This window comes from Taudactylus pleione, unplaced genomic scaffold, assembly GCF_031769625.1.
Source record: "Taudactylus pleione unplaced genomic scaffold, aTauple2 ptg001123l, whole genome shotgun sequence".
Taxonomy (NCBI): domain Eukaryota; kingdom Metazoa; phylum Chordata; class Amphibia; order Anura; family Myobatrachidae; genus Taudactylus; species Taudactylus pleione.
The window spans coordinates 266,100-286,337 of record NW_028285524.1 but is presented as its reverse complement, the minus strand read 5'-3'; the positions used below and the strand labels follow the sequence as shown (position 1 = coordinate 286,337).

General features: G+C 43.2%; 1 long non-coding RNA gene across 1 annotated transcript in view; it reads left to right on the top strand.

Moving 5' to 3' along the window:
• LOC148453619 (uncharacterized) overlaps nucleotides 1-11,289 on the top strand; it is a 46,934-nt gene extending 35,645 nt beyond the window's left edge. Inside the window, exons 3-5 of the long non-coding RNA XR_015874890.1 lie at nucleotides 7,196-7,267; nucleotides 7,366-7,543; nucleotides 11,218-11,289. This is a non-coding gene — a long non-coding RNA (uncharacterized LOC148453619). The remainder of the gene's footprint in view (nucleotides 1-7,195; nucleotides 7,268-7,365; nucleotides 7,544-11,217) is intronic.
• Nucleotides 11,290-20,238: the final 8,949 nt, after the last annotated feature.

Here is a 20,238-nt window from a genome sequence, read left to right as displayed (position 1 = left end):
GACAGTCCCCTAAATCGGGTGCATTGGGATGCTGGGTACATGACTGATGCAGCTATGGAGGTTACATCGACCATTCTATAGGCCATATTCACTTAGGTGCGAAAAACTTTTTCGCAGAAAACTGCATCGCGAGTGACATTTCGCCATGCGAAAAGTTTCCTCCGTATTCAATTTTGGAGACTTTTTCACCGGTGCGGAAACTCCAATGTATTTGAACCTGTGAAAAGTTTTGCCTATGAATAGGTGTCAAAAAAAAGTACAGAATTGGGGTTTTGGGGTGCAAACCTCGGAAAACCTCCCTGCACCCTTGGGACAGTCCCCCAAAGGTAAACTGCGTAAAAAAAGTTTAAAAAATACTTTAGATCACCCCAAAAAAGTGTTTTCATTTTGGGGGCGAAAAAGTCCAAAGTTGAGTTACAAACTTAATAACTAGCAAAATAGACTCCAGGGGGTCCCCAAGTATGCCCCAGGTGTTCTTAAGTTTGCAGGTGGTCGCGGCAGGTGGATTTTTTACGTTTATTAAAAGTTCACTTTAGCAACTTTAAAATATGCTAGCACCCATTTTCATGTACCCCAAATTTGCTGGGACTACTTATTTTCACCAAAAAAACCTGCTAAATAATTTTCTTCACCACTAATGCAAAGACACTAAATAGCAGCTATTGAGACCATTTAAGAACCCCAAATACCTTCAGCAGAGCTATTCGGGGGTATCTATAGTGATCCCCAATGTCGATGCATCTTTTGGGGGGTGTCAGGCTGATTTCCCCAAATCTGACAGCACTTTTCGCATGTTACAGTTTCGCCGGGTCCCGTTTTCGCTGATTTCTTTTTGATTACGGGGATAAACGGGGACGAGCACGATACTTCTTCGCACTGAAAACCAGTGATGTCAGCGAAAAGTACGGGACTTTTTGCATCTAATTGAATATGCCCCTATACCGGTGATACACTGTAGGGGCCAATTTTAGAAACTGTTGAAAAAAAAAAAAAAGTTGTTATTGACAATAAGAAACAATGGGTCTCATTCAGACCCGGTCGCAAGCACCGATGCGCTCGCAACCTGGTCGATGGTTAGCCCTGCGCATGCGCAGCATGTGCGGCGCTGTGCGTGCGCAAGCCCCGGAGCGAGAGAGAATCTCTCTCACTCCGGAGCTCTCTACAAAAGGGGCGGCTGTCGATGTTGATCGACAGCTCACCCTGTTTTTTGGGGGCGAGGGGTTATTTCACAAATGGAGGCGTTCCTTAAGGGACTCCTGCCGTTTTGTGGGCGGCCGCACTGACCTCAATCAGAGCAGGAAGCTCCCTGGGGCTTGCGTTTGCCAAGACCCAACCTTAGGGTCTCGTTGCAGGTCGCGATGGTGTTCACCATCGCGACCATCACCCTGGTCGGTTGCTAAGCTGTGGGTGGTAACCCACAGCTTAGCTAGCGACCAGGAGGCCACACTAAAAAAAAAAGGGAAGCGGCCACCCTCATTCAGAGAGAGCGATCGCTTCTTGTGACCGCCTCTGAATGAGGGCCAATGTTTTTCTAGTGCAGTTTATTAGCGGACTGGCTGCCCTGTTCTAGCCCCTATTGTAGTAATCTCCCTTGGGAGCAGATAGTGGACTGGTGAAGGTGATAATCAGGGCTGGCAGGAAAGTGAAGCAGATCTCGTAGATCCTGATCGATCACACAGAAAGAGACAGAACAAAGCCTTTGCTTAAATTCTGGAATTGGACCATAAATAACACAAGACCCTTATGGTAAAGGTACCTGAAATCCCATGGGTCTCCTATGTAGGTGGCAAAAATTAGGGTTGACCATCAATGGTTAGCTGGCAAAGGTAGATGGTTTTACCCATGGGCGTAACTACCATAGGTGTAAAGGATGCAGCTGCAGTGGGGCCCAGAGCTGAGGGGGGCTCATCTTCCTTCTCAAAGTTAAGTGTGTTATATATTTTTCACCATTGGGTGGTACAAAGGGCCCCTTACAAACTCTTGCTATGGAGCCTTCAATTACCATTTTAACACCCCTAGTTTTACCATTGGTTTCAGAGGCTTGCGCATGCGTGGCTGCGAACTATTGATGTTTCAGCCATAAATTGTTGTCCGACTATAGTTCAAAACCTTCAGCTATTGATGGCAGAGCACTCAATGGGATGACACCCTTTCATTGCCAGTATTGACCTTCCTGTGAGTTTTATACTAGGGATACTCATCACAGTCATAGTTTAGGCTTGCTCTGACCCTGGAAGCGCCCACACAAGCACAATATACCCCCTCACTATTGCATTCAATGGAAATCCCTACCGAAGGTACAGCTTGCCTTATGTCATACTTCCTAACATTTATCCAGGAGAAATCAGGACAAAATAATCTGTGGAAACCATTTATTTATTTTATTTATTTATTTATTTCCAGCCCCAGTGGAGCTTACACTCTATTTTCCCTATCACATGTACACACACATATACACACTAGAATTAATTTTTTGTTGGGAACCAATTAACCTACCAGTATATTTTTGGAATGTGGGAGGAAAGCAGAGTACCCGGAGGAAACCCAGACAAGCACAGGGAGAATATACAAACTCCACACAGTTAGGGCTGTAGTGGGAATCGAACCCATGACCTCAGTGCTGTGAGGCAGTAACGCTAACCATTACACTGTCTGTGCCTCTTATTCACCCTAGTGCACAATAGCCACACCCACCCTCTGAAGCCCCATCCCTTTTTGGGTCCGCGTACAATGGTCCTGCCGGAATTTAAATGTATATTTGTGATAAAGAGCTGTATTGAACATTCACAGGTGTGTGTGTGTATATATGTATATGTGTGTATATATGTATATGTGTGTATATATATGTGTATATATGTGTGTGTGTATATATGTATATGTGTGTATATGTATATATATATATATATATGTGTGTATATATATATATGTGTGTGTATATATGTATATGTGTGTATATATATGTGTATATATGTGTGTGTGTATATATATATCTATATCCCAATGGAGGCACTCACCAGTCAGATGTAGCAAAAAGATGATTTTTTCCAATATTATCAAAAAGTTGAAATAGCATAGCGACGTTTCGGTCATATCCAGACCTTTTTCAAGCCAATAGCACATATCAACGATAGCGACAATCAGACATATCAACAATGTACAGCCACAGCTCCAAGATATGTATATATATAAAAATATATTATATATAGACTTTGCACTTGGCTGTCTTGCTATTGGGAACTGCTGTTATGTCTCGATAAAGATCCTTAAATGGGATCGAAACGTCGACTGATCTTATGCACCTTATTGTTTTAATGGTAAATTAAACCTTTCTATGCCTCTTTACCTGGTGAGTGCCGATAATTTTTATATATATACATATATATATATATATAATAGACTTTTTGGCAAACCCCGGCACTCACGTATCCAAATAAATATCCTGCTCAGGTGCCTTCCTGGAGGGACAGCACCCCCAACACGTCTCCAAGTGACGCCTGTCAGTGGAACTTGCTGTACACAATGTCCGGACCCATTCAGACTGCCAGAGTAATGTAAATGATCTTGGTGTGCAGAATATTACAATGAACTTGGGGAGATGCAGCAGCAAATACTGGAAGCATGAGGCTTATTGTGCGTCATACAGAATAAATGGTGTAAAGTAGGGGGTTATCAGGCATAAAATAAATATTTGGCTTTGGGTCTATGGCGTGATGTAGTATTAATCTGCCCCTAAGTACAGTATGCACAGTTGGTATAAATAGGGCACGTTAACTATTCATCCTTTCAGTGTAATCTTTATTTTTCCTCCCTACATTACTGCATCAACTTTTACTGAATCACTGTGCATCATTATTAGTTCAAACAGAATTTCCTTTATTAAAATTACTGTACCAATCTTTGTCCACCTACTTTAAAATGAGGGTACTCCATTTGCAGCAAAATGACTATTGGAGAGTTACTGAAATGAAACATTTTTTTAAAAAAGTTGCACATTTAGGGCCATATTCAATTTGAGGCGAAAACCCGTTATCATTTTCGCCTGTTTGCATTATCCCTGTATTCAATTTCAAAGACTTTTCTTAGGTGCGAAAAGTCTTTGTAAAAAAACAGGGATAAGTTTTCTCCTTCCTTTAGCTGGTGAAAAAAAGTGCAGAATTGGGGTTTAGGGGTGCAGGCTTTAAAAAAAAAATAGCCTGCACCACTGGGAATGGCCCCTCAAATTAATGTATGTAAAATAAAAAAAAAAAAGGGGCACCCCAAAAAATGAACTTTTAATTTTGGTTGTAAAAAAATAGGGAACACACTTCTAAAATAGCGATAATAAATCCACAAGGGTTCCCTTATATGCGGAAGGTGTTTTCTGCATTGCGGGTGGTAGCGGCAGGTATATTATTGAAGAATGTTTAAAAAATCATTTTAGGGAGTTAAAAATATGCTTGCACCCATTTTCATGTACCCCAAATTTGATGGGCATAGTTATTTTTTCCCAAAAAAAAATTGCTAAATCCTCTTCTCTATCACCTTCTTCAAAGCCGCATTTATGCACCTGCCGCGGCTATTTAAAAACCCGACTTCCCTTCAGCAGGCAAAAACGGGGGTACCCATAGTGAACCCCCATGTCTTCATCTTTAGGTGGGTCCAAGGATGTTTTCCCGAAAATTCCCATTTTTTTTGCCGCTCCCAGTTTTGCCGGGTCTCGTTTTCGCGTCCTTTGAATACGGGGAATAGTGGGCACGCGCGCAATACTTTTCTGCCTGGAAAACAGGTGAAGGAGGCGAAAAGTCCAGCAGGCGAAAAGTCTGGACTTTTCACCTCAAATTGAATACGGGCCTTAGTTGTAATTTGTTGGCTCTTTAGTCTCCTCTAGGTGGTGCTGTCTGCCTTGCCTTCTCTAGAATGCATTTCTGATACAGGCTGAGTATCCCATATCCAAATATTCCGAAATACGGAATATTTTAAGCATGACTGAGATAGTGAAAACTTTGATTTTTGATGGTTCAATGCACACAAACTTTGTTTAAGGCACAAAATTATTAAAAATAAAGTATAAATTGACCAATAGGCTGTGTGTATAAGGTGTATATGACACATAAATAAATTTCATGTATGTACACAAACTTTGTTTGAGCCACAAAATTATTGAAAATATGGTATAAAATGACCTTCAGGCTGTGTGTATAAGGTGTATATAAATCATAAATGCATTCTGTGTTTAGATTTGGGCCCTATAGCTAAGATATTTTAATATGGCATGCAATTATTCCAAAATACAGAATGTTCCGATATCCAAAATACCCCTGGTCCCAAGCATTTTGGATATGGGAGACTCAACCTGTATTGCTCCTGGCTCTATCTAGATATCTAATAAACGGTTATACATTCAGGCAAATACAGTAGGTGTCACACTTAATAATATATTGGGCATGATCGCATTAAATGTTAAAGCTGTGAGACTGCGTCTTTGATTCAATTTTGTTTAACATAGATAGATGTAGAGTTTTGTTGTAATTTTGCTTCCTGTTAGTATTTTGGAAGTTTTTTTTTCTGTAGTAGCAGCGTTAATTCCTTGTCATGGTTAATAATGTTGCCTGTACTGTGCATTTTTTAATGTCGCTTACACACTTGCAGGGCGCCTGGAACATTTTGCATGAAGAGCCCATATTTGATTTAGCTATTTCCTAATGATCAGTGACATCACTGAGGCACAAGGCACTTTTTTGCCTATTGCCTCGGTGATGAATATTGCCCCAAAATTGTCGGTCTTCACTGTGTGTAGACGAAGGGGGGGCACTTTAACGGTCCCATATCGCAGGTACCAATAGTGATTAGCCAAAGGCTGCACAGTTACTCTTCCCAGGTTTTCATTGGAAGTCTAATAACTTATTTTACGAGCCAGCAGTTAATATGAAGTTATTTTCTCCATTATATTCACTGTACGAACTTTGTAAGAAGCACCAAATGTGTTCTCCTCTGTGTCTCTTTAAAGCAGGATAATAACTTGTCTGGACATTACGTTAATGATGGTACAGTGCCTTTAATGTTGTATTACCGTATATACGCCGAGTATAAGCCGACCCGAATATAAGCCGAGGTACCTACTTTTACCCCAAAAAACTGGGAAAACTTATTGACTCAAGTATAAGCCTAGTGTGGGAAATGGCAACAGCTGGTAGTGCCCCCTATAGTAATTCCCCCTGGTTGTGCCCCCAGTAGTAATCCCTCCTGGTAGTGCACCCAGTAGTAATCCCCCCTTTCAGTGCCTCCAGTGGTAATCCCCCCCTTTTAGTGCCCCCAGTAGTAATCCCCCCCTGGCAGTACCCCCAGTGGTAATCACCCCTTATAGTGCCCCCTGTAGTAATCCCCCCCTTGTAGTGCCCCCAGTGGTAATCCCCCCTTTTAGTGCCCCCTGTAGTAATCGCCCCCTGGTAGTGCCCCCTGTAGTAATCGCCCCCTTGTAGTGCCCCCTGTAGTAATCGCCCCCTGGTAGTGCCCCCTGTAGTAATCGCCCCCTGGTAGTGCCCCCTGTAGTCCCCCCCCCAATAGAGAGAGACGTGATAAGAATTAAAAAAAAAAATCACTTACCTGAAACTCCCGCTCCTGGTCCCGCCGCTATCCACTCCTCCGGCCGCTTTGCATGGTAGAGACGTCGTCATGACGACGTGTCTCCCATTACCCACTGCGGGAGCCGGAAGATGGCTCCCGCAGTGGGAGCAGCAGCAGCCACTGAGAGTCTGACAGACTCTCAGCCGCTGCTGATTACACCAAACACGCAGCTGCCGGCTCCGGTGGCTGTGTGTTTGGCAGTGTGTAGCACTTACCGAACTCCGTCCGGTCAGCGCTACACTTCACTCGAGTATAAGCCGAGGGGGTACTTTTTCAGCACAAAAAATGTGCTGAAAAAGTCGGCTTATACTCGAGTATATACGGTTGTATCCTTCTTTTCCAGTAGTATACGATAGCTCATGTAGCCTATAGCCGTGCTATGCAGAACAGCACAAAACGATGGAAGTCAGTTAGTGGCCACTTCAAAAAATTCCTGTGATGCCCAGTGCTCTCTATCTTCCCAGCTTCGCCCCAGGTGCAGGGCATGGATGTACTGGTACATGGTACTTGCATGGCAGTAATGGCATTTGCAGTAAGATGCACTGCTGTCTTGTACTCTGTATTACATTTGTCACTTTTATTCTATCTATAGGAAACTACCTGAACGGGAAGAAGGGGAAGGAGAGGAGACCCCAACACTCAGCCACTGGAGCGCCCCACGTGTGTATGTCATAGCTGTCAGTGTGCGTCCCTGTCTTTAACCACTTCCAATAACTGCATTACTGTTGTCCAACCATCTCCTGTTTTCTGATCTCCTTTCAGGGTAGAAATTTGGAGAGAGCCTGAAGTTTCCCTTGGAATCAGCATTGTTGGTGGGCAAACCGTTATAAAACGCCTCAAAAATGGGGAGGAGCTGAAAGGGATTTTTATTAAGCAGGTCCTGGAAGACAGTCCCGCGGGGAGAACCAATGCCTTGAAGACTGGAGATAAAATTCTAGAAGTAAGTGTAATAGCAAATACAAACAATACAGTCTTACCGACCAATTGAATTGGAGACGCTGTGCCGCTGTACACATCCCGCAATGTTTGGCTGCGCTCCTATTTGCCTATTAGGGTAGGCTGAGCATCGCTAGTTTTCTATGGGGTGCAAGGAGAAACTAGCGATGTTGCTGGTCGCGATGTAACTTTCCTGGACAGCACTTCACGGCCAGGCCGCTAATTGAATTGCCCCATTATCCAGCTTTTTCCTTTTCAATTCTGCACTGTATTTGTAAATTTGCAGTATGGTTTGCAGAACTGCCACGATCATTTCATTCTACCGGGTGATGTGGTTGGATTGGGAATAAGAGAATTTAAGAGTAAATTCCAAAATTGAAATGTTCAAAACTTACAGCTACAGTTCATCCGGAAAGTATTCACAACGCTTCACTTTTTCCACATTTTGTTATGTTCACCCTTATCCCAAAATGGAATAAATTAATTTTTGTCCTCAAAATTCTACACACAATACCCCATAATGACAACGTGCAATAAGTTTTTTTGAGATTTTTTTGCAAATTTCATTAAAAAAAAAACACTGATGGAGCATACACACGGTCAGACTTTTCTTCAGATCTGAACGATAATGATTTAAAAAATCGTTCAATCGGTCATATCTGAAGGAAAATCTGACATATCTGTCAGATGAACGATTTGAATGATGCGCGTTCCCGATGGTCAGATAACTATATCTGACATCTGATGTGTTTGCAGTCAGACTTGGACGATTCCATTCATTTTAATGCGGTCAAAAATCGTTCAATCGTTCATCTGACAGATCTGACAAATCTGACCATGTGTATGCTCCATAAGAAATCACATGTACATAAGTATTCACAGCCTTTGCCATGAAGCTCAAAATTGAGCTCAAGTGCACCCTGTTTCCACTGATCATCCTTGAGATGTTCCTACAGCTTAATTGGAGTCCACCTGTGGTAAATTCAGTTGATTGGACATGATTTTGAAAGGCATACACCTGTCTATATAAGGTCCCACACTTGACAGTGCATGTCAGAGCACAAACCAAGCATGAAGTCCAAGGAATTGTCTGTAGACCTCCGAGACAGGATTGTCTCGAGGCAAAAATCTGGGGAAGGGTACAGAAAAATATTTGCTGCTTTGAAGGTCCCAATGAGCAGTGGCCTCCATCATCCATAAAAAGAAGAAGTTCGGAGCCACAAGAACTCTTCCTATAGTTGGCCGGTCGTCTAAACTGAGCGATCGGGGGATCGGGGGATCTTGGTCACCTCCCTAGTCAGGGAGGTGACCAAGAACCCGATGGTCACTCTGTCAGAGCTACAGCATTCCTCTATGGAGAGAGGAGAACCTTCCAGAAGGACAACCATCTCTGCAGCAATCCACCAATCAGGCTTACATGGTAGAGTGGCCAGACGGAAGCCACTCCTTAGTAAAAAGCACATGGCAGCCCGCCTGGAGTTTGCCAAAATGCACCTGAAGGACTCTCAGACCATGAGACACAAAGATTGTACTCTTTGGCATGAATGCCAGGCGTTATGTTTGGAGGAAACCAGGCACTGCTCATCTCCAGGCCAATACCATCACTACAGTGAAGGATGGTGGTGGCAGCATCATGCTGTGGGGATGTTTTTCAGCAGCAGGAACTCGGAGACTAGTCAGGATAGAGGGAAAGATGAATGCAGCAATGTACAGAGACATCCTGGATGAAAACCTGCTTCAGAGCGCTCTTGACCTCAGACTGGGACGACGATTCATCTTTCAGCAGGACAACGACCCTAAGCACACAGCCAAGATATCAAAGGAGTGGCTTCAGGACAACTCTGTGAATGTCCTTGAGTGGCCCATCCAGAGCCCAGACTTGAATCCGATTGAACATCTCTGGAGAGATCTGAAAATGGCTGTGCACTGACGCTTCCCATCCAACCTGATGGAGCTTGAGAGGTGCTGCAAAGAGGAATGGGCGAAACTGCCCAAAGTTAGGTTGCCAAGCTTGCGGCATCATATTCAAAAAAGACTTGAGGCTGTAATTGCTACCAAAGGTGCATCAACAAAGTATTGAGCAATGGTTGTGAATACTTATGTACATGTGATTTCTTAGTTTTTTTTATTTTAAATAAATTTGCAAAAATCTCGAAAAACTTTTTACATGTTGTCATTATGGGGTATTGTGTGTAGAATTTTGAGGACAAAAATGAATTTATTCCATTTTGGAATAAGGCTGTAATGTAACAAAATGTGGAAAAAGTGAAGCGTGGTGAATACTTTCCGGATGCACTGTAAATGCACCATGGGACTAATAGTTTGTGGAACAGTTCTGTAAATTTTGTTCCTCCTGGTGACGTCGCCTTCCCGTCTTATTCCACTGAGCTGGACGCCTACCGGTTCCTCACCCCTGGGACTTCCATGGCATAGTTACCAACTTACCCTAAGTTTCAAGGCATTAAAGATTTGTTCCTGTACAGTTTCTGTATTTTTCAATCTAACCATTTGTACAGTACAATTTGTGGAGCCTATGATCTAATCCCCCGACCATAGGCACACAAGTGCGCACAAACAATAGGGAAAAATTAGTCAGAAGCGAAGCCCAATAACCCAACAATATATTTTTGACTTGTGGGAGGACCTTTTAGAATATGATGAATATACAAACTTCATTTAGGTAGCATCTTGCATTGCAAGGAAGCTTAATCGTGTAGTGCAGGACTCTATAGGGTGTGGTTACATGCATCTGCTTAGCAGCGAAGTTTGAAAATATCTGTAAATATTAAAGTATTACATATGTCAATTGAGACGTTTACCAGGTTCAATGTTCTTCATGTGTCTCTTGCCAGGAGTATAAGGACCTGTCGGATGACTTATGTTCTGATACAGGGCTCTTTTAGTCTGCTGCGGCCCTTCAAAGCTTTTTTTTGCAACCCCCAATATTTGTGACGATCTCCATAATCTTCTGTATGACATAATTGTATTGTTAGTATCTAGCATAGTCATAGCAGAGACCGTAGGAGAGGTAACCAAGTTGTTGGATAATAGTTGCAATTACATAAATTATCTGCCTCTATCGCCGCTGGTGTTACTTACAGGTGCTAACCATTCTGTTACCATTCTAACCATTCTGTTACCATTCTAACCATTCTGTTACCATTCTAACCATTCTGTTACCAGTCTCACCATTCTGTTACCAATCTAACCATTCTGTTACCATTCTCACCATTCTGTTACCATTCTAACCATTCTGTTACCAATCTAACTATTCTGTTACCATTTTACCCATTCTGTTACCATTACAACCATCCTGTTACCATCATGTTACCATTCTCACCATTCTTTTACCCCAGACAAGTGTGGGAATTGCATCCCACGAACACAGAGTACCGTAAAACCTCTGCCTTCGTTATCAACTAGTGAATTTAAATATTAGTTTAAGCTATGGTATCTAGAATTATTGCATTTTATTATTGTACTCCCTGTCTGGCCATTATGTAGATCATTCCCCCCTTCCAGTTGCATTGTTTTAAATGTTGGTACTAATTTGTACATTACTAAATTTGCAATAAAACTGATTATGTGTTTCAGTTGTTAAAAATGTTTCCTATGATAGAATAGTGACACAGAACCTGTATTTGAGGTGTATAATTTGCCTCTGAATATAATTTCCAGGTGTCGGGTGTAGATCTGAGAGAAACCAGACACGATGAAGCTGTGGAGGCCATTAAAAATGCTGGAATTCCCGTCGTCTTCGTCATCCAGAGTTTATCGGCTGCCCTACGGGTGAGAAAGCGCCAAATGCTGAGAGATCATTGTATCAAATGGCGTATTAGTTATTCGTCCCTGAGCAAGGGAGCTCTATATTTTGTTGGGTTGCTGTGCATACGTAACAGACCTGGCCGTGAGAGGAACACTGGTGGGAAGTACATAAAATAATGTGTAACAGACCTGGCCGTGAGAGGAACACTGGTGGGAAGTACATAAAGTAATGTGTAACAGACCTGGCCGTGAGAGGAACACTGGTGGGAAGTACATAGAATAATGTGTAACAGACCTGGCCGTGAGAGGAACACTGGTGGGAAGTACATAAAATAATGCGTAACAGACCTGGCCGTGAGAGGGACACTGGTGGGAAGTACATAAAATAATGCGTAACAGACCTGGCCGTGAGAGGAACACTGGTGGGAAGTACATAAAATAATGCGTAACATACCTGGCCGTGAGAGGAACACTGGTGGGTAGTACATAAAATAATGCGTAACAGACCTGGCCGTGAGAGGAACACTGGTGGGAAGTACATAAAATAATGTGTAAAAGACCTGGCCGTGAGAGGAACACTGGTGGGAAGTACATAAAATAATGCGTAACAGACCTGGCCGTGAGAGGAACACTGGTGGGAAGTACATAAAATAAATAGTTGTAACCTAGCTGCCTCCACACGTTAATGAGTGATAGTTTGCACAGAAATAGTCTTTTAAATTATATACATGGTAAATGGTCCTACCATTATAGGTGGGAGTGTGTCCCACCCTGTACTCTTTCTGTGGCTCACAACCAGTGAGAGAAGGGTCAAGGATGAAATGAATGTGACTGAGGCTACTCCCAAAATCTGGTCCTGCACGTGTATTGTATACCATACATGCTAAACTGCTATCTGGTCCTGCACGTGTATTGAATGCCATACATGCTAAACTGCTATCTGGTCCTGCACGTGTATTGTACACCATACATGCTAAACGGCTATCTGATCCTGCAAGTGTATTGTATGCCATACATGCTAAACTGCTATCTGGTCCTGCACGTGTATTGTATACCATACATGCTAAACTGCTATCTGGTCCTGCAAGTGTATTGTATACCATACATGCTAAATGGCTATATGGTCCTGCACGTGTATTGTACACCATGCATACTAAATGGCTATCTGGTCCTGCACGTGTATTGTACACCATACATGCTAAATGGCTATCTGGTCCTGCACGTGTATTGTATACCATACATGCTAAACTATCTGGTCTTCCACGTGTATTGTATACCATACCTGCTAAAATGCTATCTGGTCCTTCACGTGTATTGTATACCATACATGCTAAACTGCTATCTGATCCTGCACGTGTATCGTATACCATACATGTTAAACAGCTATCTGGTCCTGCACGTGTATTGTATACCATACATGCTAAACTGCTATCTGGTCCTGCACGTGTATTGTATACCATACATGCTAAACTGCTATCTGGTCCTGCACGTGTATTGTATACCATACATGCTAAACGGCTTTCTGGTCCTGTACGTGTATTGTGTACCATACATGCTAAACGGCTACTATTGTCTGAACATATGAATTGAGATGTGTAGGTAACAGAATTAAAAAATTTTAACCGGGGAAACCAGGATTAGGGGTTTCAGATACGGAATGCGCTTGGATTGGTCATCTCCATGATACAAACCCAACATTGGGCCTGATTCATTACCGTACGCAACGGCGATTACGCACGCAGTCGCCTGATTGTTGCGTCCGCGCATGCATATGCTTTGCAGTGCGCAAACTAGCTTTTGTGATCGGGACTGCGATCGCAGAGGCTACGCAGACTGACAGGAAGCACCGTTTCTGGGTGGTGACTGGGGGTGGTGGTCAGGGAAACGCAGGTGTGCCAGTTCGCACGCCGTTGCAGGGGCGTGCATAAATTGTCCATTACCATACATGGTCTCAAAGTGTGCGTGGTTGTTAGCAATTTCTGAGTAAGGTCAGGGCTTGTTCAAATGTGCATGAGTCTGCGATGGTACTCGATTGTACCGATGGTTTCGCTATTCTGCTAAGTATTACGCATGTGTGCAATGTAAAGTTGGCGTCCTTATATAGTGCTGAGTTTGCATTGCGATTGCAATGGATTTGCATGTTATCGCAGTTGAACTGCATGCATGAGTGCGCAATATTGCGATCCGTAATGAATCAGGCCTGTTATCTCTTGTCTGGACTTGGCATTTTCTAACACTGACCACTAGATGGCATCAAAACAACCATTAGTGCAGATTTTGATACTTTTTTTTTTTTTAACTTAAAATAAATAAAATTAACTTCTACACCCTAGAATGCAATTATCGGAGCGACCCACCCGATATCCACTAAACGCCCCGATAATTGTAGTGTGTGATTTCTTGAAAATGCGCAGGGCCTCTGATTTGAAAATACCTGGAAGCGACCTATATCTCGTGATAACGATTACTTGACTTTGGTTTCTTTCAGCTGCTATCCATCGTGGCTCCTAAACCCTCAAAGTTTGACAAAGCGAGCACAGACCCTGCAGAAAAGGTGAGATCCGCAGCGAGATAGGATTATAGCATAGAGTAACTTGTGCACAAAAGCACAGTCTCATTCCTTACATGTAGTGCTATCTGTGGGTCATTGCGTGGTGCTTTGTAGACACTACCAAAAGAGTGTTACAGGTACAATACGGGATAGCTGTGAAGTTCCTCAGTGGTGTCGCTGGTTCCGTAACGGCGTTCTTGTGTATCGGTTGACAAAATAGCTGCTACAGTTGCTTGTAGGTGACTGCTGCAAAAACAATTTATTTTAAGTATTGGTTATTTATAATTTGTTTTAGAAGTTTTCAGAAAAATTAGTAGAATCGTGAGCAACAAAACTGAAGTTGTTGGTATGGAGAAAGAATTGCGAGGGATGAAGTTGATGGGTTGGAGAAGGTAGAATTGTGAGGGACAATGTTGAAGTTGATGGGTTGGAGTAGGTAGAATCGCGAGGGACAAAATTAAGGTTGATGGAGTCTATGGGTTGAAGAAGGTAGAATCGTAAGAGGCAAAGGTGATGATGATGGGTTGGAGAAGGTAAAATCCTAAGTGACAAAACTAAGGTTGATGGGTTGGAGAAAGTAGAAATGTGAAGGATGAAGTCGATGGATGGAGAAAGTAGAATAATAGTGAAGGACAAAGCTGAAGTCGATTGATGGAGAAGGTAGAATAGTGAGGGACAAAGCTGAAGTCGATTGATGGAGAAGGTAGAATAGTGAGGGACAAAGTTGATGGATGGAGAAGGTAGAATAGCGAGGAGGAAAGCTGAAGTCGATGGATGGAGAAGATAGAATAGTGAGGGACAAAGCTAAAGTCAGTGGATGGAGAAAGTAGAATAGTGAGGGACAAAGTTGATTGATGGAGAAGGTAGAATAATGAGGAAGAAAGCTGAAGTCTATGGATGGAGAAGGTAGAATAATGAGGCAGAGAGCTGAAGTCTATGGATGGAGAAGGTAGAATAATGAGGGACAAAGCTGAAGTCGATGGACGGAGAAGGTAGAATAGTGAGGGACAAAGCTGAAGTCGATGGATGGAAAAGGTAGAATGGTGAGGGTCAAAGATGAAGTCGATGAATGGAGAAGGTAGAATAGCGAGGAAGAAAGCTGAAGTTGATGGATGGAGAAGATAGAATAGTGAGGCACATTGTCGATGGAGAAGGTAGAATAGTGAGGGACAAAGTCGATGGATGGAGAAGGTAGAATAGTGAGGGACAAAGTCGATTGATGGAGAAGGTAGAATAATGATTTATAATGAAGGAAAGGGAAGAATAATGAGGCAGAAAGCTGAAGTCTATGGATGGAGAAGGTAGAATAGTGAGGGACAAAGCTGAAGTCGATGGATGGAGAAGGTAGAATAGTGCGGGACAAAGTCAATGGATGGAGAAGGTAGAATAATGAGGCAGAAAGCTGAAGTCGATGGATGGAGAAGGTAGAATAATGAGGCAGAAAGCTGAAGTCTATGGATGGAGAAGATAGAATAGTGAGGGACAAAGCTGAAGTCGATGGATGGAGAAGGTAGAATAGTGAGGGACAAAATCGATGAGACCCCCATTCACACTACACCAAAACCCGGGAAATTCCAGGGTCGGATACATTAACACTAAACCCGGGTCTGCCCTGAAATTTGGTATGGATTTAAAAGGAACATTTTTATTTTTATTTTTTTTATTCACAGTAATGACATAGTATAAAAATTACCATTTTTAGAGTAAAGGCCACAAACTTTGTTTCCAATGTGTTTTTTTTTTTTATTGAAAACCAATAAATGTTTACATTACAATATAAGATAATTATGAATATAAGTCTTGGTCTATACAAAGACAAAATTTTCACATAAAAAAGTTAAACGTAAAATAATACACACTTAAATTAATTTGCTCCCCTGTCGTGGTCCGGGTGACTGCAGTTGATGTCATCTGCAGGTGCACGGAACAGCCAATGAGAAAGTTTTCTTAAAACCCGGGTCTAGAAACCTGAGTTGGATGTATTCACACTACAGCCTACCAGGGGTTCACCCGGGAAAACCCTGGTACAGAGCAGGGTCATGGACCCAGGACTTCGACCCGGGTAATTTCTGTTCACATATAGCGAAAACCCGGGTTTTTGGTGTATGCCTGAAAGGGGTATGAGAATGCTGTGCAGTTGTTACATAACCTCATGACAAATGCAGCTATTTTGCATGCTGATCTACTTGTTCACTGAATATTAGGCAGGCCTCATGAATATTAGGCAGGCCTCATGAATATTAGGCAGGCCTCATGAATATTAGGCAGGCCTCATGAATATTAGGCAGTGCCTTTATGATGTCACTGGTTCCTAGTAAATGATTAGGTACATACTGGTCCAGCCAGCATGGTTGCCCCCATAATCTGTATATGTCCATTCCACTACCAGACCCAGATGTGCAATGTTGTCCACGCCTTATGTTCACGTAGAGTGCAAGCGTGGACTTCATCCTTCTGTTTAATGCCAAATTAATCATTAGAGCAGATGGGCATGCTTTATAGCTTGGTGCATCATGTTTTGCTGTAGTTTGCAGCTATTTTACTAATAGCCTTAATCATTAGTATAATTATATTGCTTTATTTACTCAGACAAATCGCTCACATCTATTCATTTTTTTGTGACTAAGCGTTTTCGAGGCGTCTCCAGATGGCGCTTACTTTTAAGTAAACCATGACTTATTCAATTAATATTTCCCAAAGAGTAGCATTGATATTCAGAAACCAGTAATTATCTTCTCTAATCAGGCTTCCTGATTGCATGTCACTCGTTAGTTAGCGGACGTGTTTACTTGCAGGATATTCATTATTAATAATAATAATAAAAAATAATATTATGTATTTGTGCTCTGGTGTTATATTCTTGTTCAGCTAATGTCAAACGGAATATCTCAAAGTGAAAGCCGTCTGCTAGACTGCAGCCTAATTCACTAGGTACCAGTGACCTCACGCAAATGTATGCAACTAATACCTCTGACTTCTGTTATCATGTAGGATTCAAGTATTTTTGCCAATATTGCTGCAGTGTGCTGGAGGGAATATCCCTTTTTTTTCTCTGGTTCAGTGTAAACCCCGCCCTTTACAAGCACCTGGGCAATATCATTAAGCTGATTTGAGCGACCACCATACTTTCTATTTGTAGATATGTCAGATTTTCCTTCAGATATGAGCGATTGAACGATTTTTTAAATAAAGAAAAATCTGACAGTGTGTATGCACCATTAGGCACTAGAAGGGACTGTTAGGCTCAGGCACCTACCCTGACGGTTAGGGTTAAGCACCAGGAGGGAGGGTTAGGGTGAAGATTTATGGCTAAAATAAATATTAAAAAATCATGTGGCAACAATTTTTGTCGCCGATTTGTACATGTCGACCTTCTTACATGTCGACATTTAGTGTCGACCTATTGACTGTCTAACATCTGGTGTCTATCTAGACACTATCGACCTTTTTACTGTCTATCTGTTAATCCACACCAATGGCCGCCAATGTGAGCGATTAAGCATCTGTGTGTGCAATCAGTTCAGTGGCACGCCCCTGACACTCCCATAACACGCCCACAAGATGGACCATCTCCGTGTCTGTGAATAGCCGCCTCACAGTCACCGCCCAGCAAATTTCCAGTACAATTCTGATACCTTGCTTCTCCGTGTCATCTGCCCCTCTCTGAGTACACACAGTGGAACGCATGCACTGTAAGAGTTCTTAGGGGGTTTTTTTGCGTATGCACAGTAGCAGAAAATCACTGTACTCCGGGAACATCGGCGTGGAGTGCGGCTCAGAATCAGACCCCATGGCTCGATGGCATACGGTACTTTTGCGTGCACTTTTACTAACTGATCGGCCATTGGCTTTTAACTGGTGCAAGTTGCAATTGCCTTTTTGGTTTCTTATAGAGCAGTGCAAACGCTGATTCCTAAATTCAGGCTTAGCAAGTTATCTGTCCAGAATATAGCCATATCATTGGCCGGAACGTCAGAGGAACATCTGTCCATTCAGTTGTAGGTTATCCTCCACAGCAGCCATTTTGTTGTTGCTGTGAGATGAGGAGATGAGATCCAACCTCCCTCTGCCTATCAGTAACAACCAGAAGGAGAATTGTGGGATAGGAGAAAATAAGAGAGCTGGCACCGCAGGCAGTCTTTATTTGAAGAGCGAAGACAGACCGTCTGCAACTGGCAGTACAGCAGTATACGCGTCAGATATCCATAAATCGTTGCTGTGATATCATTGGTGACGAACGTATATCTAAGCGGAAGGAGGTATCTGAAGTTGTTCCCTGGTGGGAAGCCCTGAAGCTGATTGTTTAATGCTGTCCATCCACTACACGATGCGGGGATGACGGCACGATTACGACGTCGTCGTCTCCCGCGGGGTGAAGTGCATACACTGAACATTCAGTGTATGCAGATCAATTGTCCCCGAACATGGCAACATGTTCGGGCGATGACTGATGTTAAAAATGACCAGCGGGCGTGCGTATCGCTGGTCGTTTTAACATTTTACTGCCCGATTTGCAGGCGATTACCAAGCGACAGAGCGATAACGACCGTCGTTATCGATCCATCACTAGGTTTAATCGCCTAGTGGATGGGCAGCATTAGATATGCTTTATATGCTTAACTGACAAGTGTATACATGGCATGCACAGTGGCGTATCTATAATGGGTGCAGCGTGTGCGGGGCACAAGGGCCCCCGGGTCCAGGGGGGCCCCGCACCGCACACACTGCACCCACATTTTTTTTTAAACTTACCTGTCCGAGGTCCCACATCGGGTGTCACTGCTGCTCTGAACACCGTAAAAATGGCCACCGCGGCCATTTTTCCGGTGTTCTGCGCATGCGCAGTAGACTCCGGGCACACTTTAGTGCCCGGAGTCTACTAATGCTCCAGTGGCTGGCCAGCCGCGTCAGTCGGCTGCCAGCCACCAGGGAGAGAGGAGGGGGCCCCGCACGAGGAGTGCACACGGGCCCCCTCCTCTCTTAAAACGCCCCTGGGCACGCATATACATCGGAATACCTAATTTGGACTAATTGTTACTTAATACTGTATATTACACTATCAGGCGCTTGTCCTTCTCCCCCTTTTTTCCGGAGGTTATCCGTTATTTGTAAGGAGACACAAAACTTCTCAGTGACGGACGGTCGGTTTAACAAATCATACATTAAAAAAAAAAAATCCTACAGCAGAACCACAACATATGAGGCAGCTAAAGAAGGAGCAGAACTGAGACAGAGGGTAGAGAGGGCCCTGCTCATGAGAGCTTACAATCTAGCGTATTAGCCAGTTCTGCCTGAGATTGGCCTGGTACCCATCTTCGTCTGCTCTGTTTGGGTCTAATTTAGGTGCTGAATAGATGGCGTGATTTAGATGCAGGCAGCAGCAGAACACTTTGTCAGCCCCGTCTACTACCGCAATGTCCAAGTCCCGTCGAGATCAGTTTTAGCCCTGGGCTGGGAATATAGGCGGTGGAAGCAGTGGTGGTTTGGCACAAGGGGGTCTATTCACTAAGCCAGGGGTTCCCAACCACGGTCCTCAAGGCACACTAACAGTCCTGGTTTTAATGATAGCCATACTTGAGCACAGGTGACTTAATTAGTATCCCAGTTAATTTGATTTAACCATCTGTGCTGCAGCATGGCTCACTGGCGGATCCAGGGGGGGGGCGATTGTGGCGATCGCCCCACCCTAGAAGTCACCTCCTAGCAGCACAGACTCCGCTGCCGCTGGACAGCGCTCCGCGTCCCCATAGAATCCAGCAGCTGGTCATGTCACGCTGAAGCAGGCACTAGGGGGAGGTCTGGGCACTAGAGTGTGAATATGTATAGTAACAGGTGTGTGTGCAAGAGTTAAGGAGTGGCAGCCATTTTCCCGAGGACCATCTCCCATCAGGATAGCATGCCCGGCTCCCGAGTCCCGCATGCTGAATACACCCCCACCCCCCCTTTCCTTCCTCTCTGTTAGGTGAGGTCCAGGAGCTGTGGGGATCGAGCTATTAGTGAGACTGTAAGAGGGAACTGATTGGGGAGAGTGCTGAGGTGGAGACAGGCAGAGTGCAGGCTGTGGAGGTAGTTGTTAAGTACATCACAGGAGAGCACCCGGCTCAGGGATAACGTGGTACCATAACAAGGTAATAATAGCACATATGTTCCTTATATTTCAGTGTTGGTATAAATGTGGCTGTGTGTATATATATATATATATATATATATATATATATATGGTTATCTGTGTATATATGTGGCTATGTGTGTGTATATATATATATATATATATATATATATATATATATATGGTTATCTGTGTATATATGTGGCTATGTGTGTGTATATATATATATATATATATATATATATGGTTATCTCCGTTTATATGTGGCTGTGTG